The following is a 23387-nucleotide window of genomic DNA, read 5'->3' as shown; positions in this document are numbered from 1 at the left end:
TATGGTGTGCAAGTAAGTCTAGCTTTCTTCCCTTGCTAGTGAAAGATTTTTTCTTAAAATTTATGGTGGTTTAGTGTGATAGAACTCAAACCCTAAATCTTTGCAATTTTTGCTCAAAAACAATTGCTTAGGGTTTGCATTTGTGTTTTTTCTACAAGTCCACTCCATCACTCCCTCACTCTTTGACTCCTCCATTCGTTTTTCAGTCTCATCCACTCATTCCCTAATTCCCATATCCCTAACTCCCACTATCCCAAACCCTAGTTACAATTTCCTAAACCCTAATTGTTGTCCCTAAGCCTACATACTATTCCCTAAACCCCCTTATTTCTCAAAAACCTTGTCAATATCATTCCCAAAACCCCTCATACCGTCTCCCTCCATAGTCCCTCATACATTCTCATCCTTGGTAGCAGAAAACTGAAAACACCATAAATCTCTTCATACTCATAAAAAAAACTCACACATTAGCAAACATGGAGTCTGATCCGTCCTATGACCGAGATGAGGAGACACACAGTGATTCTCCTAGAGAAATGCACGCACCAAGAAGACCTCACAAGGGTGGCAAACATATACGACAGGAACCTACTTCACTTGCCGAGCTGCGGGCCTATCCTCTTGCTATCACATGCTTTCAACACCAATCCTGTTATTAGTTCTGTGAGATGGTAGAGAGAGTCCAGTACCATCATGAGTTGGCTAGGTTGTTTGTCCTCCATCTTCAAAATGGCCAAGTCACTCTAGCAGGTGTGACATTCACCTTGACACCGGAGTCTATTTCTCTAGAAACTGGCATTCCCAATGTTAGTGAGTAGTGGAATAAGAGGCAGCAGATTGACAGGGAACATTATGAGCCTTACATCAAGGCTGGCTATTTTAGACATCTCAGTAGATTTTTTCCTTTCTGGTATTTGAAAGACTCATATGCTCCCTTGATGAAACTCATAATTAAGTATTTCAGTTGTGAGGGCCGGTTTTCTTGCTTTTATGCCTACCATATCAGATTGTTGATACACTTCACTAGGGTGAGAATGATGAACCTCCTCTACTTTATTTGCCGGAACATTGAAAAGATGACCACCTTAGTGCACAAGAAGACTCCTCAGCAGCAGTATAACAACATATATCATTTTGCACTAATCAAGATTGTGGTCATGCATCAACTTGGTTTATAGAACATCTCATGGGAGGATTTCATTTCACATGAGGTCTTCACCACTCCTCAAGTACCTCCAGTAGCTTTTCATGAGACAGGTGGACCTTCACATCAGCAGGAGCTTCGTGAGACACAAACTGCTAGTGTGCCAGTATATGTCACCTACCAAAAGGGCACCAGAAGGTTGTTTGCAGCAGCAAAGCGAGTATTATCTCCACCCGGGGTGGAAGAGGTCTCACTTCCTCCATTAGCAGAGTAGGTATAGGACAAGAGCAAGCAGCCATTACAGGATGAGGGACCTTCAGGAGGGCAGGAGATAGATTTTATTCTTATTTAGGATGATGACACCGATTTGGGCTCACAAAGCTTAAACCTTAGAGAGATCATCCAGGAGCAACAAGTTGACATTCAGCATTTGTCTCTCAACCTACAAAGAGCCAAGTGGATAGTCAAATATCTGGAGCAAAGAAAAAAACAACTAGAGGATCAACAGACCATAATGGAGCTAAGAAACATACGAGAAAACCGGCAAGCTGCCAAAAGGAGGAAGGTCAAGTTCACAACACTTGAACACGAAATCAATGCTGATCATGAGTCTTATTTGGAGAGGATAAATATCCACTAGGAGAGGATGCTAGAGAAGGCCATCAATGAGAAAAATATGTTGAGAAACATGGCATATCACTACTTGTCAAGAAATATGGTGTGCCAAGCAAGAATCAGGAACTTGAAGGTCAAGTTGAAGAAAACATCAAGGAGGCAAAAAGCGCAAGATAAACTTCATATCTTAGTTGAGGCTTTCTTGGCCGAGCATAGCACTTAATGGAGGACACTTAGCCCAAATTTCAAAAAATTTGGGACACTTTTTGTAATTTTTGAATTTTTGGCTTAAAAGACAGGTTTTTTTGCCCAATGCACCGCGCTACCTAGCGCTCACTTTTGATGGAGACATCCTTTTAAGGAAAACTCAACATATTTGGATTTTTCATGAAAAAATATGCATTCTCACAATGGCTAAGAAATTTTTACAGGTTTTGGGCTTCCAAAAAGGTCAAAAACACCCCAAAAATGACCTTTCTGCCACTTTTTTGACACACAGGAAGTAGTCTTGGGAGAACTCAGTTTGGGAGGGGCAAATGGAGGCCAAATTCAAAAATTCCACTTGTCCTAGAAGTTAGATAGGTATACCTTTCCAACAAGCCAACTTAGAGCACATTTGGACACCAGGAAGGCCTCCAAAATCAGCTGCAAAATGGTGCTATGCATAGGGAAATCAGCGTGGTGCATTGGAGGAATTTTGCTCATTTTTGGTCAAAAACTCTGTTTTTCGCCTAGTTTTTTCATAGTCTGACTTTTACCTTCTGATTGTCAAACTCATAATGTAATTTAGTGTGAAATGATGGATTTTGATGTAATTATGCTAAATTTTCACTCATAGAGGTAGATTCATCCATCAAAAGGTAGTTTGCAACTGAATGAATCAGTTTCCTAGTTTTTAGAGGCAAGTTGTTCCACTGACTAATTTTTAGTTCTCAGTTTAGATTTTGTTGGAACAGCTCATAATATTATGAGCTCAATCCCTAGAGGCTAGGATGAGTTGTTGATTGCCTATATCTTGTAAATTTTCAGTCATTAGCATGGTTGGACTTTTGGGAAAGCTTGGAGCTTCATTGTATACTCATTTCAGCAGTTTGGCTAAGGAATAGACCAGTGGTTTGCAGCACTTTATGGGATTCCTATGGCATTTTGCTTTGGTATTGTGTTTCCTTCTATAATTGTAAGTTTACACGTGTTTTGTATTCCATTATCTCTCTTCGCTTCATCTTAACTAAATCAAACAGGGATAAAAGGTAGAATACATTGAAAGTGCAGTGCTCTACCTAGGGTTTGTTTAGTTATCTATGTTTTCAGCTCTTTGAAGAGGATCCCTGAGACTTTCATTCCCTCTTCAACTCCTCACCAGTCTAAATTCTCTCCATCTCGCTCAATTTGAAGTACCAAATCACTTGCCTACCTTTCCCCATAGAGATCTCTGCAAAACTGAGCCTCATTCCCCAGGCCCAAATCTGCCTTTCACATTTGAGCCAAAAAATATCATCAAATTCAATCAAACACCTCTGTACACATACCTAGCCTAAAATCAGTCATTACATCAATCATCTCAAGCTTTCATTATCCATCTTTTTTGAGATTTACAAGGAGAGAGCCCTCTCCCGACCTGGTAGGGCTTGCTACAAGGTTAAGCATGGTTTGATGTTACCCTAGATCCTACCTTTCTCAGCCTGAAGTAGATTTAGGCCCTAACACATCTAGTCCCAGTCTTCAATAGCCTCCTTCCATAACCAATACCATGATATCTCCAAGCATATGAGAGAACATCAAAACATAAGGAAAGAAGGGTTTCTTGAACTTGGGGAAGTGCTTGAAGCAAAAGGATTCTTCAGACTTGATCAGGGGATAATCTCAATATAGTAATTCTATCATTTTTCTCCTCCTTAAGGCCTTCCCATTGAAGTCTTTTTATACTTCTCCCAAATTAGTTTTTTAGCTGGGAAACAGTTAGGAATAGTTGGGCCACGGGAACTAATAGGTAATCAATAGGTAAAACTCGTGATCTCTGCCCATAGTTAAGGAAATTTGAATTTTTTAAGTGTTTTAACACATATATGTGGGTTGGGTATAGACTGACCCGTGTGTACACACTTTTAACACAGGGAAAAGTAGCGTACAGGGAGTAAAACACTGTTTTTAAAATATTTGGACCAAGTCTAGAAGGAGGGGTTGCCTTAGGCCATAAACCAAGCATCACAAATACAAAGGGTGATATTTGGAGCTATAACAAATGGGGGCCCATTGTGCCACCTTGATCACTGTATCCATAGCCCTCTTTGACATGCATGGTGGTTCGTCACCAAATAGCAGCCGGTATAGCTGGGCGATAAATATTCTGAAATCATGTCTAATATACCTCAGTAGGTAGTGTCCTAGAAAACCTTGTAGTGGTGGTGCACAGTGTTAGACTCTAATGTATATGAGTTATAGATTCAACCCTAAAACTAGCATCTTGCATAGACAATGTATAGGAGGTACGAAGCCATATAAAATTATGGAGGTTGTTCTAGCTATGGGTGCTTAGTTGCAGCTATGTTTGTTTTCAAAGAGGAGGTGAAGATTCTTGTCCAATTGAAAATAGTTCCCCGAGTGGCGATAAAGTGCATGAGAGGAACCAAGGTGCCATATAATACATCGCAGTCTGCCTTACCATACAAGTGAGACATCATAACAGAAATTAATTGGAATACTTTCCGTAACCCCTTTGTCCTATATGTCTAATCTAATCTAACCCGGAACTTTGACAGGTCCTACCACCATTCTCTCAGGATATGTTTGACTGGGGTTACAAAACATAAGAGCCACTTGGTATTAAAGGTCTCCTGTTTCTCCGGGAGCCTATAGTAGGTGATGATGTCTGCAAGGGAGATTGTAGCCAAGGATGCCCCAGTGTGGTCTCTGACCATCCATGAATCTGTATCTATATTTTGTAGGATCTAGTCAATATTCTTTGAGCAGGGCAAGATTGGCAGGTTTGATGCTATCTAGTGCAGCCTTGACCTTTTGACATTTAGGTATATTGCCTCTTGGGTTTCCTATATGTCAGGCTTTGCAAATTGTTCGTAGATGTTGTACTAGGATAATCTCATGGTTTTATTAATGTTGCAAGTTGTATCCCCATAGATGGGTGGCTCCTCGTCTTGGTAGATCTCCCATGAACTACTTCCAGAACACCTGTGAGCGGACTTAGTAGCTGGGGGAGCCAAATCATCTTCGAAGGAGGAGATGCATATGAACTCGAGGTCCACGTCACCTGGCATCTTGGAAATACAATCCCTCGATGAGAGCGATGCCATGAAAATAACGTAAAAATTGTTTAAATGAAATCAAATTTAAAAGTTGGCAGGAGGGTTTTCTAGTAGGTCGCAAAGGGAGCTAGGTTGCATGGTCACAAGAAAAATTGTGTGACTTAGCGACTTAGCATAAGAGTCATAGATCACATAGTTGTAAGGGTCGTGCAGTCAACAGGTCGTAGGAAAGTGATATCACAGCCGTGGGCCATGTGACCTAGGTTTTGGGCAAGATAAGGAGGAAGATTTTGATGCTTTGGGGAGGTGTGGACTTCTTCTGGGAAAGATGATCAAGATTACTGGAAAAAAAAGGCATTATCAGGGTCGAAGAATGGTACTGAAGGGGTCTGTTATCTCAAAATCAGACCCTGGAAGGCTGCTGACCAGGAAGACCTTAAGTAACTATTTCAAACCTGCTTTAGGATGAGGCTTAGCCTCCTCAACCTGAGAGGGCTCTCTCAAAGGATTATTGTTTTTGATTATGATTAAGATGGCTAACTCTTGTGAAACAAAGGTAAAATGTGAGTGGTGGAAACACAATTAGAAACTATCCATTGGGCTTATGGAGTCAACATCATTTCAGTATAACAAAGGTATCAACCTTACATAGAAGTCAGGGCATACAAAATTTAACCATTCAGAATACACCAGAAACATACAGGACAACACAGTTTATAAATATGTGAAGGAAATTAGAGCACAATCAGTGATTTCTAAGTAATCACACATCTATACCACTGCAAATATTGAAGAGAAGATAATACACAACATTCTGAACAGTAAACTCCTTCTGATTCCTGAGAAGTAAAGCCAAGTCTTGTATTACTAAAATAGAGTCATATACATAGCACAATAGCAGAGCTTTTTTCAATAAATTTCCAACCCTTGGTACATTGCCCTCTCTCCTATATATAGAATTCTTTTACAAGGCTGAGATTCCTCCTCCAACATGAGGAGAACTTGAATTCTACTTCTTATGACACCTATTCAAACTTTAGCTACCTATTAAATGTAACAAACTGCTAACTAGACTTTTAGAAATCTAAGGCAAATAGGAGTATAACTCCACATCATGCTAATAATAGCATTAATTACAATCAATTCTCGTTCTTTGACAAGTGGTATCTTTTAGTTTAGCTGTGGTAGGTGTTTGTAGCTACCTGCTGGTCCTTAATATCACATCTTCTCAATTGCTCCTGGAAAGTAGGAAACTGCCCCTGTTTATTTTCTTTTGGTTTTCCTCAAAGATATTTGAAACCAATGAACCATGCCCTTCTTCTTTGATTATACAAAAATATATTAGAATGCCACATCCTTGATGTGTTGTCAACCTTTTCCATGTGTGAAGACAAGACCTCCTCCAAGCTGTCTGACATATCATGAACTATAGTAACTCTGATCACTTTATAACAAAAAGTTTAGAGTTCGAATATAGGTTTCTTCCACCTATTTCTTCCTTTGTTGAATGTTGACACCTGTTACATGATCCTTTGAAGAGATTCCTTTTTCAAAAATTTCCCCTCGGTCCCTCAAAATTGGTTGACTGAGTTTTAGTTATGGAGCTACAGCAGTTTCGTAGCGCACTACGAAACTACTATGCGTTAGGCATCATCTTCAGCAGTTTCGTAGCGTGCTACGAAACTGCTGTGTAATCACCAAAACACAGCCTAATACCAAAAATTTGTTATCTTGAGCTTCTTTATATTTAAACATTCTTTTCAATTGATCCAAAGCTTTTCAAAACTGAGTGCAAATGTATGATTCTTCAAGAAAGATTATAACAAGGAAAACCATCAAAATGTGGAACATAACCTTACTTGCTGTGTGACTTCCTTAAGGATATTTTTTCTGCTGGCTTAACTGCATCTTTAGATCCTCAATTTTCCTTTTCATATTTCTTTGCAGCTCGCTGGTACTTTCCAACCTTGAACAGAGAATTTCAGTTGAATTTGGTGGAATTACAGCCAGATCTCTCTGGGTTTCAATATTTCCAAAACCATATTCAGGTCCTATTGTAATTAGGGAAATCTCCCCTGTTTTCATGGTTTCCACTGCCTTATCAAGACCAGCAATGACTTGTCCTTCATCAACTACAAATTTGAAAGGCTCTTAACAATTTTAAATAAAACTAATTCCAAACTCGTAGTGATAGTAGCATTTGGAAGAATCGCAGCAAACCCCTCTTCAGCATCCTCACCCTGCTCACCAAAGGCATATATAGGTTATTCTCGAAGTAAAACCTTTGCAAATTAGCGGACTTGAGCTGTCGCAAAACCAAAACATAGGAAGAATTCAAGAACTTGTAATCCTCAACAGCTTTAACCTCAACATGTGATCCATTTAGTGAGCGCATCTTGAACCAGACCTGCATTGCGGCAAGATTCATCTTGTCGGTTACGACATGAAATACATGCTTCCAGGGTTCTTTCGCATTCTTAACTACATAATTGACGACAACCGAAGTAGAAATGACATTATCGGAAAATATGGCATAATGGTAGAGGTTAGGGTCCTCCCACTGTGGCGGAGGGTCGCCTTTATCAATATACTTTTCTGGATGTGAGATCCGTTCCTCCATTAACCTCATAGATAGGCAATGGATGCTCTTGGGGATGGACTTAGCTGCAATTAAGCTAGCAAAAGCCCCCTACTTCTTAGCCCGGGTTAACTGGTCCTTCACAGCAAATATTGTGTCCTTGAGATTTTGGATCTTCAACTGGTTATTAAATGACTCTTTAACGTCAACAATCAATTGCCGTGTGACCTTGATCCTTCCTTTCACCTCCTTCTCAAACTGCCTAAGGGTTTCTTCATCGATCATATCATTAGTATCCATTATAGCCCGATACTCGGGTTTATTCATTAGTTCTGTGTAGTTTCTGGCCTGATCTGTGAAGATTCGAACCTGCTTCACTGTGACAGATTGAGCCCTATTACAAGCCAAAACTTTTGAAGTATCTTAGCTAGTAACCTGAGGCCCTGAGATTGAGCAAGATCCTCTAGATTGGAGTCTTGGGCACCTATGATAGAGCGATTCAACACTCAGTAAAAAAAAAAAAAAAAAAAAAAAACATATATCAAATCAACGACTTCTGCCCATCGTCTTGTTCCAAAGGGTTACAGTTACAGTGGCCTAAAATTAAATCAACTGTGCATTGAAAAAAAAAATGGCCATTCTCTGTACATGGCTTGTAATTCTTCATTGTATCCCTTTGCACAGGCTACTTCGATGCCTTCTCCAACACCAAGCCATGCAAGTAAAACAAATCTGGTTTGTGTCCATGCAAATATCCACAAGCAGTTACAACATCTCCCTGTGCTTTATATAATTCCCATACAGCAGTGAAACGCCCTGCATCTTTTCCTGAATCAGAATAACCAACCATAACCTTTTGGTGTCCATTATCATTTTCAATAATATGGTTTCGATACCAATCTATCGATAATGAAAATATTGTAGCCAGTTTCAGGTATCATGCAGCTGACTGAAAAAATATTGATCATCCACAAAACTGTAGTGCAATAAGATAAAACCGCCTAGAATAAACATACACTTCTTCCCAAATGAAATCTGTGATCAGCTAGCAGAAGGAAAGCATCGGTTATTGAATGATATGTAAACCAACTCAATTCAGTCCAGAAATCATAAATTAAGACCAAGAGATAGGCGAATAGTATAAGATGACAACTGTTGATGTAAACATAACGGATTTTGATGGATATGATAGATGGGTGAGGTTCGCTATGGATCCAAAAAAATCCCCGATTTCGTAGCGCAGCCAGTGCAAAATGTGGGTTTTGTGCTACGAAAACACCTAAACAGAGTTTATGCGCTACGAAAACTCCTAAACAGTTTCGTAACACATAAGAACCTTCGAAAAAAGTTGATACATGGAAACTACGTGAGTTATGATACCAGTGATGAATGAGAATGGATAGTTGACCTTTATTTAACCATCCCACCAAGACTCTTAGGACTTAGACACTAAAGCAAACAAAAAATTAAACCTAGACTAGCACCTAACCTTTACAATCAAACTAATGTGAACAATTTGGAAATTCTCTCTTAAGTGATAACAGGGTCAAAAAAGGCTGAACAAGGCGAGGGAAATTTATTCTTTGGTATGAGGTGAAAAACCTAAGGAAAAGGGGATAAAAATCCCTCTAGGGTGGAAGGTGGAAGGTCAAGAATGCATGGAATGACACTTAGTAAAAAAGCATGATTACTGGGAAGGTGAAAGGTTGCCTACCTGGAGAAAATTGTGCATGCGCCCAAGTCGCAAGCCTCTTCATCTTTCATGCGACCAAAGGAGCTGTTACAAATGAATGGGGTGACCTCCCTATTTATAGTTTTGGTCGCACGTGTGAAGGTCGCATGGGTCTAAAGTGTGACCTTGTGACCTATGCGACTTTACAACCTGGTGGTCGTGAGGTCACAAGGGTCGCATGGTCACATCGAGGGTTAGGTGATAACTATGCAACCTTGCGACCTGTGCGACCTTGCAACCTAGTGGTCGGGAGGTCACAAGGGTCACATAGTCACATCGAGGAGTAAGTATGACAGATGCGACCTTTGCAACTTAGCGACTTGTGGTTGCATGGTCACAACAGTCGCAAGTGTTTTGACAAAGTAGCGCTCCAAAGATGCAACTAACTTAATTAAATAGGATCTCTACAACTTAGCTACACTTAACTGGAAAATTTAGGTTTTTACAGGGTTCCTCTGGTCTGGCGAACTTCTAAGCAGATCCCAAAGGTGAAAGAATCCTTTCACAATATAGGGGCTCCGAAAATTTTAAGAGTTTTGTAATTTTTGGAGGGGTTTTTGCAATAACTACAACAGGCTGCCATGGTGTAAATGCCCAAGTATTTTATGCCATATTTCACCAACATATCGACTCTACACTTTCTCTGCTTACTACTTAATGCATCGCAATCTTCCACATCAAGTTTATACAGGTTCTTCATACAAAGCCCGATCTCCTTCACCTACACAATAGCTATGTGTCTTAGAAAGGCTTTCCCTTTACTAAATATCACATCATAGCCATGGTCTTCCGAAAACACTAAAGATATTAGGTTCTTCTTTAGGCCTGGTACAAACATAACATCTTTGAGGAGAAGAGGGGATCTCGACTCCCTCTTAAAGGTTACTGTACCAATATTGGTAGCATTATACCTCACGTTGTCCCCTAGTTCAATATGCATCTAGAGATATTTCTTTTCTAGGTCACAAACTCTCTGCACCCTATCATGTGGAATGAGGCACTTGATTCCAAGTGCCACACATTCCCCATCATAGCCTTGGCCATGCATGTGATCAGGTTGAAGTCTAAGTTGAACTATCAAGCCAATGCTTCACCTGCTCCTCCTCTTGAGTTCTTCTTGCTAGACCTTTTGTGTGGACACTTTGTAGCATAGTGGCCAAATTTATGACATTTGAAGCATTTAATTTTGGACAAGTCTTTATTCTTCCCCCTTGGCCGAAATATGGTTTGGTTTGAGATTTCTTCCCTTTTCCCTTCTCTCCCTTTCCAACCAATGAAAATGTTTCTTCATCCTCTCCCTTGGATGAACCTCCATCTTTTTTATTTCACCTGATTTTTTCTTGTACCAAATCAAACCATAAGTGTTCCCAATTCAGTAATTTTTCCCTTCCATTCATAGATTCTTGGTAGTTGTGCTAGGATTTTATAAGGACTATAAGATATAGGCTTACCAAGTCATATTTTGCAACATTCACACCAACCCCTCCATGGTCATCCTAAACTTGTGTAAATATGGTGAGATACTAAAGAATAATATCATTCTTCCACATCTTAATGTTTCGAAGTTTGTCTTTGAGGGCTAGTTTTCTATAGTCATTTCTATTCTCGAATAGCCGAGTCATTTCTTTCCACATTTCGAAAGGAGTTTCCTTGCCATGGAGATTTGAGATAATGTGGTCTCTCACTCCCTCAAGGATTATTCTCCTCACCTTGGCTACATCGTTTTTCCATTGGGCCAGGTTATTTGCATCAAATGATCCTCATTTTGAAATGTTTGTCTTGACATATTCTAGTAATCCAATTTCATCAAGCACTTCCTCCATACGATCCTTCCAGGCAATGAAATTCAAGCTTCCTTCCAAAGAATACTCTAATATCAATCCATTAAAGGCCATTATCCAAACTCTAAGGAAATCCTTCTACACTGAAGCTGAAAATTCGAACCTCCTAAGGAACAAATTTGAAATTCTTGTTCTAATGTGAATCTTGTTCTAATATCATGTGGAAATTTGGTGATAGAATTTTAATTTCTCAAGAAATTTAATCTAAATCAAGAGAGACAATTATGCTCTACTACTCTGTGAAAATTAATTCACAATTTAGAACAACATTCACAAAGATGCATAAATCACATACACAAGTACAGAAATGTATCTAAGGGAAACCAAATGGTAAAAACCCCTTAAGCCTTCTTGCATTAATTAGATGAATAGAGAATCTATTACTATTGCTAGCTCTAGCTTTGAGCTCAACCTGCAAAAGAACAAATTGTTCTCTCTTCTCAATGAGAAGATATGACCAAGACTTAGTAAATTTTGGCCCCCACCTGACCTCCTATTTCCTTGCATAATTCCTCGGGAATTTAGCCCCTTTTCTTTAGGATTTTCATCCAAAATTATTGCGCAATTTCCAAGCATTCATCATTGATTCATGCAACACCTATACACTCGAGGCTAGTCTACAACTCATGTTACACTTCCTTGGATTCTACACCACATATGAGAAATTCAAATTCCTTACACGCATGAGTTTTTTGGTGGATTGATCAGTTAATTAGATGATCTATGAGTTAGTTTGTTGTCCCATAACACAAATGACCTCCAACTAGTTCTATTAACTGTTAGAACTAGTTTAACTAAGTACAACTAGAAATAAATGAATTGGATTGCTACAAATATGAAATCAACACATGTAAACTGAACTCCAAGCCCACTAACTCGAATTTACTGAGCTAAGTGACAAGAGCCATGTAACTTCAATTAACTTCCTCCAAGTTATCTGTTGACGTTGAAATTTCAAATTTTCTCAATTTGACCAAGGGTGAGTCAATTTGAACCTTTATTGTGACACTTATCAATGAGGGGGCTCCCCCCCCCCACTATTACTTCCAAGGGAGTCCAAAGGGGGGGCAGGTCAAAGAAAAAAATAGATAAAAAAAATTCCTTGTAAAGTATTGTAATTTCATTGTTAATTTGGGTTATTCATTAGGCGAAATATCTTATGGTAGAAGTTATGTTAATTTAGCATTTTTTTCTTTAAAGCTAACCCTCGATTTATATGAGGGAATTGTATTGCAGTTGTTTATTATTATTATGTGAGAGGAAAAGGGAGGAGGCTATGTAAGAGGGAAAAGGAAATTACCACATATTTGTTATAGGTTTTATTTCATCATTTTGAACATAGTTAATTATCAAACGAGTACTGTACAAAGTTCTCACATTTTTCGAGTTTCAAAAAATCATTCGATTTTGAAAAGTGTTGATTCAAAATACACCTTTTTTTTTAGTATATTTTTGACACTTTAAATTTTCTTATTTATTAAGTATGCACATTATTTTAATATTAGTCATTTTCGTGCCAATTTTGAAAAGTGTTGATTCAACATCAACCGCTTTTTTTGGGGCTTATTTTTGACACTTTAATTTTTTTTGATATATTAAGTATGGATAATTTTTTTTAAATGTTGGTGGTTTTTGTGCAGATTTTGAAAGTAGCATCAACCTTTTTTTAGACATATTTTTCACAGTTTAAATTTTTTTATGTGCTAAGTATGCACCAATTCTTTTAAATGTTGATTATTTAACCAATTTTCAAGTTATTTTATTCCTCTTCTTATTTTCCGTCTTAAGATGTTTGTTATTTAATGGCTTTCCAAACTTGCATTTTTTTTCCTTTGCAACGTTCTTTTAAATGATTTAATTTTTTGCAAAGTTTCAAAAAAATAATAAAATTAATAGTTTGAAGTTATATTTTTTATATATTTATATGTCGTTAATTAATACTTCAATACACATAAAATAATTGTCACTAAAACAATTATTTTTAAACCTTCGAAAAAAATACACATTTCACATATAGATATAATTAAAAAAATATGTATTTAAGGGCGTTTTCCCTAAAAATGACATGTTAAATAAATGATTTTTATGAAAACACTGAATAAAAAAGGTTGGAAAATAACAAATTTTATTAAATTTTGATGAATTTTATATGGAAAAATAATGACATTTCCAAAAAAATTAATTCACATAAAATTGTAAGTAAAAAACCCAAAGAAAAATAATAAAATTAAAAAACACAAATTAAAAATTAAAATTTTAAAAATATTAGAAATAAAAATAGAAAGAACATTAATTTAAAAATAAAAAAATTAAAAGAAATTGAAATAATTTTTGTTTATATAACATTAAAATTAAATTAAAAATTAATTATTTTTTAAAAATATGAAAAACAATCATTTTTTCACAAAAAAACATAAAAGAAAACCTCAAAGAAAATTCATTAATATTAAAAAATAAAATTGATGCCCTTGGACCTCAGCTGGCAGAGGCTGATTATCAGTCCTCTGCCACGCAGGGGACGAAGGGTTGTCGTAGCAAGCCTTAAATCCCCTTCGTCGGCCCTTGGGCCATTCTTTGACCACTTGCTAGTGGACAAATCAACATTCACCTGTCGGGGACCAAGGGGTCATTTCTTTTTTAATTTTCATTAATTGTGTTTTTCTTTTTTCTTTTTTAACTTTTTAAAGTTTTTGTTTTGTTTATTTTTTATTTTTTTATTTTTTTATAATGTTTTTTCTATACTTTTTTATTTTAGCGTTAGTTTTGTTTAATTTTATTATTATTATTATTATTATTTATTTTGTTAAATTTGTTTTAATGTGTTTTTAATATATATTTTATTTAATTGTTTATTTTTAAATTTATGATAAGAATTGTCCTTTCAATACCTTAGAAAAGTACATCTACAACCTAAACAATGAAGGCAATATCCTTTTGGTTGGGGAATTTAATGCTTGGACTACTACTAACCAAGTTATTATGTTAAGTAACAACTCTAACCCCGACCCCTTATGGCTTGATGATGATTGTCACTTAGCTAATAGAATCAAGAGAAAATCTGAAGACATAATCGAGAACTTATTTGACACCAATCTCCTCATAATTTGTAGTTCACAAGACCTAATCATTTGTAATCGTATTAATAAATGACCTTTCTCTGCTCAGATAACCTATTTCCATGGGCTAGGTAGCAGCATCATGGATTATGCGATCTTTGACATCCATGTCCTCAACCATATTACAAACTTTGAGCTTCTTAACGGGTATGGGTCTGAATCTAACCACAAACCTTTGTTTCTATCCCTAAATCTTGCTATGCATACCACCCACATGTAGGAGAATAGTGAAAGAAAACATCACATTCACTTCGATAAAAGTAATGTTGAACTTTTCTAAAGGGATTTGGAAAGGAATTTAGGCCCCTGACTTATAATAACAACATTGATCAAATGTATTACCATTTTACTACTACCATTTCCACCACCATTAGCAAATTCTCTAATAAGACTTCGTATAAGAAGAATAATAGAACTTCCAATCCTTGGTATGACAAAGACTGTAAAATTATGAGGAAAGAAATCAGAGAGACCCTAATGAAATCATTACGATCTAGAATATAACTATATACAAATCTCTCATTAAGAGGAAGAATAGGTCATACATTAATAAGAGACAAGAGTGTCTTATCCACCTTTCTAAAGTTGCGCCCATAAAGTTTTGGTAGAATGTGCTTGTTCGTAAAACTAAAGATAATCATTCTATCCCCCTAGAAAGTTGGGATAAAAATCTTAAGAAGTTGTATGACTCTCCAGACACCATGGGCACCATCTTAAAGACTCCTATTAAGGATGCTATTTTTTCTCTGGAAGATGTTGAGTTTGGGATTAATAAGCTCGCTAATGGGAAAGCCAAAGATATTGATGGTTACAAAGCTGAGATCTTTAAAACAGGAAAATATATCCTCATTCCTCATTTCCACAAGCTTCTCAATTTGTTTGTAAAGCATGGCTTCCCTAAGCTTTGGATGCAAAGCCTTATTGTTCCTATCTTCAAAAATGAGGACAAAATTGTTCCCTCTAACTACAAGACAATTATCATTAGCCACATCCTAACCAAGTTTTATTGGCTCATTCTCGAAAAAAAGACTAGTCTTTTGCTTTAGAACCAGGGTAAAAGAGCTAAAGGGCTTGCTAGTTGTAGGAAACATCACTCAACCATCAACCACCTTATCACCCTTAGGATCATGGCTGAAAAATGCCACAATAGTAAAAGTGATTTCTTCTATTGTTTTGTGGACTTTAGAAAAGCTTTCGACACTGTCCCTCGAGATAAGCTCTGGGGGAGGCTTGAAGAGATCATGGTTCCTCCCGAAATGAGAATTGTTGTGGTTCACCTCTATGATAATGTCATTGCCAAGCTTAAGACCAATGAAGGGTGCTCTAAAGATATTAAATGTAATATTGGGATTAAGCAAGGTTTTTCCCTTTCCCATACCCTTTTTGGTATTTACATCGATAAACTAGAGGAGTGTCTGGAAACTACGGGATGCAAAGGAAACGACCTTGTTGGTATTATCATTACTCTTCTCCTTTATGCTAATGATATCATTCTTCTTGCAAGGAGCCATGATGACCTAGACAAGTAGCTTAAGACTCTTCATGTCTACTGCTCCAAGATGGGTATGGCAGTTAATACCGATAAGATTAAATTCATGATCATTAATTCCAAAAAGATCACCCATAATAGTTTCGTCTATGATAACCATTGTCTTCAACAAGTTTCTTCTTATAAATATTTAGGTATTTGCTTTCCTCATCATCTCAACCGGAATTATAGCTTCGAGAAAAGAATTATCGGAGGTTGGAAAGCTTATTATGAGCTTGAAAACAATTGTAATTTAGCCGATCTTTACATTTGGAGTAAATGAAGGCTCCTTTTTTAGACTCTCGTCACCCCTGTTATCTTATATGGATGTGAAGTTTGGGGGTGCAATATATCTAGGGAGTGGTGGAGAAATATTGAGACGATCCAAAAGAAATTCATAACCTATAACATCAAGATCAAGGGTAATACTCCTTATCCTATCCTCTTGATTGAAGTTGCGATGTCCCCGATTGAAAGCATGTCCATTTTTAGATATTTGATGTATAAGAAGACGTTTCACAATATGAAATCCAAGAGACTCCAAAAAATTGCTTCTAACTTTAGTCAAAACCTCCACCTGTGCCTCAAGCGTGGGTGGCATTAGGATGCTCAATCTTGGCTCAACCTTTGGGGGATTAAGGAGGATATCATCATGGGAAGCAAGGATAGTAACAAAGATACTATTACCTCCATTTTTAAGGACAAGATTTGGGATGCTAAGGAGCTGGAGGGTAAAAGTAAGATAAGGTACTATAAGGAGGTGATCAACCCCACCCTCGGATAACCAAAATTATCTCTCTATGTTGACTAGCACTAAGAAGAAAATGAACATCGCTAGGATTAGAACTAACTATAATGAGCTTCAAAATTAGACCAAGAGGTGATATACTCCCAAGACTCCCTAGGACAATAGAGTTTTTCAGATTTGTGATACTAAGAAGGTAGAAGATGAAAGTCACCTCCTTTTAGACTGCGCGACCCTTGCCCACATCCGCTCTCAATTCCCTATCATCAGCCACACCTCCAATCTTCTTGACTTATTAAGCCAACCCAACTATAGTGATCTTGGAACACTTCTTTCCCTACACTTTGATCACAAAAACAAGATTTTAAAGAATGACAATTAGGCTCTCTTTTCTTGAGGTCCAATAGACCACATTGGTCTTAGTGGACATTAATCATCATCATCATCATCAATTTGTTTGTGTTTTTATTTGTTTATTTTTTAATTATCCAATTTTCTTTTATTTATTTGTTTATTTATTTTTAAGTGTTACATTTTTAAATTTTTCTTGAAATTATGTGTGTGTGTGTGTGTGTGTGTGTTTTTTTTAAATTATCACTTGTGAGTTAATTTTTTTTTTTTTAACAAATTATGGTTTATTATATATGTGGGTGTGTGTGTGTGTGTGTGCGCGCGCGCATGCATTTTTATCTTCGTTTCATGATGAACCATAGTAAGTGTTCGAAATGCGTCGACCCTGAAAATTACTTTGTGATTTCTCCCAAAGATATTTTATATATAATTTTTTATGTTTGAATTCTTTTTGTCATTTTTAGTCCTTTTTATTTTTCTATATATTAGTTATTACTTTATTTAACATTTTGCTTTTTTTTTTGTATTTTTTCATTTTATTTATTTATCTATTTATTTATTATTTTGTTTTATTTTATTTTTTCTGCAAGGTCCATGCCGATCCTCAACTAGCAAACCAACCCCATTATGTGTAAAATTGATAGTTGAATTTAAAGCTTTCTTTATAATGGTTCAACTCTGCCTCCATAGTGTGTCCATTTCATGGTTAATTTTTAAGATTTTATTGCAATAGGTCGAGTTCCCCTGGATTGTGTGTCAATTTGATGGTTTATTTTTAAAATTTTGTTGCAATGTGTCAAGTTGCTTTAGGCTAATATCTTAAAATAGCCATACTTTTAGCATTTAAAGAAAAATCACTCTTGGTATAATGACTCTTTCATTCATGTGTTCATTTTAAAAAAAAAATTAGTCATATATTTTTTCCATAATGCTATGGTTGAAATATATTGAGAACTTGCAACTTTTTTGTAGTCGTGATATTTGGTTTTAACTCCATGGTTGAAAAATCGTCAAAATTTTAACGTTTTTTTGAGTCACAATATTTTATCTTTAACGATATGGTTGAAATCAGTTATAAGTATTTTAACTTTGTCAGGGCAGGAGGTAACTTCTCAAATGAGAATATATTATTCATTTAGGCTGTCTATTATTATATACAAGGGAGAGACTATTCAGTTTCATCTCCCGATGACTCTCCATTTCCTCTATTATTTATTTACACTTATTTACAATTGTTCACCCAATCCCTATGATTAGGTGTCAACATTCCCCCCCTAATCTGAAGGGATGTTGGTCATTCCAAGCATCGTTCTGAATCTTTCGAGATTTTCTCTCCCAAGCGCTTTAGTGAAGATGTCTGCAGTCTACTCATTAGTGGAACAATGGCGAAGATGGATTGTTTTTGCCTCAACATGATGTCAAATCAGATGATATTTTGTATTGATGTGTTTCGTTCGATCATCGATATTTGCGTTCTTGGCCAACTTTATTGCCAAGGTATTGTCAATCACGAGTGGAGTCAATTATACTTGTTTTACCTACAAATATTCCAAAATTTTTTTGAGCCACACAATTTCTTTTGTTGCCTCAGCTGCTACCACATATTCTGCCTTTGTTGTGGAATCTACTATGATCATCTACATATACCACAAGATATACTACTGTTTTGCCAACCTTCTTGACAAACAAATTTGCATCATAAAGATCATAATGTTTGAAATTGAGTTTCAGAAGATGCTCAGTTAGTTTTTCATACCAAGCTCGCGTTTCTTGTTTAAGTCCATACAAGGATTTCACAAGTTTGCATACTTTATGTTCATGTCCTTTTATGGCAAATCCTTTAGGATGGGACATAAAAACATTCTCTTTTAGATCTCCATTCAAGAAAGTAGTTTATACATCCATTTGATGGACTTTCCAACCGTTCTAAGCTGCTAGGGCAAAGAGTGTCAGGATGGTAGCCCATTTTGTTGTCGGGGCAATAGTCTCCTCATAATCAACCCCTTCCTTCTGTGCAAAACCTTTTTCCACAAGCCTAGCTTTGTGCTTGTCAAGTGAGCCATCAACTTTATACTTGTTCTTGTAGACCCACTTGCAACCAATTGGTTTGGTTCCCAATGGAGGATCAACCAACTTCCAAGTTCCATTCTTTATCAAGACATCATACTCCTTTTGCATTGCTTCTTTCCATTCATCATGGGAAGCAACTTCTTTGAAGGAAGTTGGTTCAAAATCTGTAGACGAATTCAATTCACACTCATAAGAAACATCCATATCAACAGGTGAATCAGAGTCATCTACATCACCTCCATTTTGCGGGTTGAATTTCTAGTTCCTATCTTTCCAACCTCATCACAATGAACACTTTCAAGTGTCTTTGTCAGCCACTTTTGGGGACCTTTCTGGGATGGTCCAGGCTACTCTGTTGATTGAGTCGGGACTGAATCAAGATTGAGTCTCCCAATTCTGTCAATCACATCACTCAAAGTATCATCCATTGTTGGAGTTTCATGAGAGGGAGAGAGTGCTTTAGAAGAAGATTCCACGGGTTGATCTAGTATAGGAATCCCCCCTTCAAGATGTGGAATCTGATTATCAAATTCTTGAAATGATTTTTCATTTGCGAATATATCCAAGTAATCAAGTTTCCACTCAACAACATTGTCAGTTTTGGATGATTCAAGAAAGATTACATCTCTAGATACAACAAACATTTTATTGACTTCAACATAGAGATGGTATGCTTTGGAGGTGTTTGAATACCCCAAGAAGATACACTTACGACTTCTTGCACCAAGTTTGTTTCTATGTACCTTTGGTATCAAGGCATAACAAGTGGAACCAAAGACCCTGAGATGCTTTATTGAAGGAATATGCCCATACCACATTTCATAAGGAGCCTTGTTTCTAATAGCATTAGATGGACATCTATTCTTTACATATACAACACGTAGAACTACATCAGCCAAAAACATCAATTTTACATTTTTGAAAAACATCATGGAGTGCACCATATTTAAGATTTTTCCTATTCATTCTTTCAGCTACTCCATTCTGTTGGGGATTATAAGGCACAGTTGTTTGATGTTTGATCCCATGTTGGCGAAGATAGTTTTCAAATTCAATTGAAGTGTATTATTTTCCATTATTAGTGCAAATAGAGCCAATATGAGATTGTGCATAATTTTCGATCAATGTATGAAAGTTGTTGAATGTTTGAAAAGCATCAAATCTGTTCTTCAATAAATAAACCCAACACATTCTGGTGTAGTCATCAATAAATGTCATCATATATTTATTTCCATTTGCAGAAGGAACGGGCATTGGACCAAATAAATCTAAATGAATGATTTCAATTTTTCTACATGCTCTAGAATGTGAATCATGAAAAGACAATTTGCTATGCTTTCCTAGAATACAAGCATCACATTGCTTAAGTTTCCTAGGAATTGTAGGCAAACCAGTAACACCATTTTTCTTCAACAAGCGGAGGTTGTCATAGCTCAAGTGTCCAAATCTAGCATGCCATAATAAACTTGATGGAAATGTACCTTCTTCATAATGAGAATTGTATGAATTTTTTTTTTCACGAGCAGAGGTACCCTGTAGCTTGAGAAGCCTTTATTCTTCTATCCCCATCATGAAAAGTAGGTGATCTGATGCTTTTCTCACCTTGATCTTGCCATCAAACATATGAGTGGAGTGTACTTGCTGGCGAATGTGGACCAAGCACAACAAGTTTCTCCTTGGCTATGGGAGATATAGAACATGATGCAGAAGAAAGTCTGGAAGACCAGACAATTTAAGCCTGACTGTGCCAAGCTCTGATGGCTTGAGTTTTGATTTGTCTGCAAAGTATACTGCTCCATCAACATTGTCAGTAAATTCTTCAAAAAAATCTCTTCTAAAAGTCGTGTGGAAAGTTTCTCCTGAATGAAGAAACCAATCATTTTTCCAAGAAGCAAGTGAAGCATTAAATAAGTCTTCATTTACTCCAATATTACAATGTGCCACAACATAGTGAGTGGATTCAGGTGATTTACTTTTCTCTTTGTCATTAATTTTACCTTTGGTTGGTTTCTTTCATGCTCAATTATGTCCCAGGGCAACTTGCATGTGGATGTATCATGTGATCCATCTCTTTTGCAGCGTATGCAATGAAAAAATGACTTTTCTCCTTCAGAGTGTCTGCCCCCCTAGCTTTGAAATTTCTTCCTCTTCCTCTTCGACCACCTCTTCCTCTGGAAGAATATTGAGCAAGATTCTTCTCTCTATGTGCAAGGCACACAGCCTCCTTAGAAGACTGAGGAGTTGTCTTCTTCACAAAATCTTTCTCTCTTTCAGCAAATTTTTTCACAAGGGAGTCAAAGGTAATATCTTTGAGGTTTCCATTTGCTTGCAATGACTCAAGATAATTTGAGTAAGTGGGATAAAGTGCCTTGAGAAAAGCTATCAGAGGAATGTCCAGCTCAACATTAGTGACTTTGATATCATGCATAATAGATTTTACTTCTGATGCAAGAGCAAGAGGATCATCATTTTGTAATTCAAGGGTGAACAATTTAATTATGAGTTGAGCAATTTCAAGTGCAGAGTGTGAGCCATAGAGTTCCTTCAGTTTTTGTAAGGCTTCGAAAGCATTTGAAAATGGCAAAATATGGCGACTCACCTCTTCATTTAATGATGTTGCAATCAATGCATAAGACTTGTTGTTCTTATTTTCCCAGATTGTGAATTTATTGTCTAAGGTAGGTTATTCTGGCTCTTTGTCTCCATTTCCAACACACACTCCTTTCCACATCTCATTAAAAATGATAGTGTGTTTGATTTTTGCGACCATTGTGGATAGTTCTCCTTCCCGGTGAGAACCACTCTCACAATAGATATCAATGAAGGCATTTATTTATTTTTTAATTTACCTTGCTGCCAATATATAAAAAATGCACTTCTAGTGGCTAAAAATTGCACTTTGATATATTAAAAATAGAGGTATTATTTTGTGGAGGTAATATATGGGGGAGGGAATATTTAGGGAAGGTGGTATATGCGGTTTTAGGTTCCTATACCAATAGGAGTCATAATTTTGATTGACTAAGGTTAAGCCTTGTAATATTGTACATACCTTTTCTTTCTGCAAACGTTTTCCATATTAAAAAATGTAAATAGGGTATGTCCTAAAATAATAATCAAAGGACAAAAGAATGAAAATAGGTCAAAAAAATGAAATATATGAACCCCAAAAGACAAAAGGAGACCATAAAAGCATGCAAGCCAAAATGCCACTACTATTTACTTTTTATGAATAATGAATGATTGTGTGTAGCTTGTTACTTATGCCACAATCCATGATAGTCAAAATGTTTAAACATGGCTATTTCATGCTTTGAATTTTATGTTGACAGGTAGTGAATAAATCTAACCAAACAGTGTAATCTTGGTAGATCATTAGATAGGTAGAGTGAATAAAAGGAGCTCATCAGTTTAATCTGAGCCCTTGGAGGATATAAGGTTAGAATTAGATAGTTTATATTGTAAAGAAAAGAAAAAGATTGATAATGGTTTGCTAGCCTAAATGCACCCAAATAAAGTGAATAAAAAAATGGTAGGATGAGTAAGTGGGTATGTAGTAGAAAGGTTGCAGAAATGTCATGTAATTGATACAAAAAGTACTTATGTCATTGTTCCAAATGCATCATTTAAATATGCATAAGTGGTAAACAAAACAAAGGCAATGGTTCACAATTTGGTTTACTTAACATCCCCTCATTCATTTTAACCCCCATGACACTCACTAACTCCCCTTCCATAATAAAAATATTAATACCTATAGTTTTAAAGTAAAAAAGGCTCAGAGCATTTCTCTGACTTCTAGTGGCACTGGACCCTCGGCTTGATGACTTAAGAAGGAAAGGTGTTAAATTCCCTTATAATTCATTCATCCCCCTCACAAAACCACTTTTCCTAAGGTTAAGTTCTTTTGCCTAGGAAAACCCCTTTATAAACATGTTTTATGTAAAAAAACCCACCAAATACATTTATCCTAAGTACTAGGTATATGGAAAACACACAACATTTCATATACCTAAGCACAGTACCCCTTCCTCTCCTTTCACTTCATATTAAATTTTTAATTAAATATATAAAATCCCACAAAAAACATTAAAACCCCACCCTCACTCCCTAATCCCTCATTACAATCTGGCCTGATCCCGTAAACCTAGAATAGTACTTAAACTAATCTTGAAACCACCACAATTAAGTTCCCGTACCCCCCATCAAATCCCATCATTCGCCCCCATGCAACTCCCATCTCCCGATCACCATTGATCGTCCCTCCTCCACATCCAACACCTCACAAGCATATCGGGTCGGCCCAACGTTTGCCTTTTACTTGCCCGATAAAGCAGTTTTCCCCCTGGCCCCCGACGCTACATGGCAAATGTTGAATTGAATCGGGAAACCCCTTTCGAATACCGC

Source organism: Pinus tabuliformis, chromosome J, assembly GCF_031772625.1.
Source record: "Pinus tabuliformis cultivar Carrire ecotype Pingquan chromosome J, CPIR1, whole genome shotgun sequence".
Lineage (NCBI taxonomy): Eukaryota > Viridiplantae > Streptophyta > Pinopsida > Pinales > Pinaceae > Pinus > Pinus tabuliformis.
Note: the sequence above shows the minus strand (reverse complement) of the source record.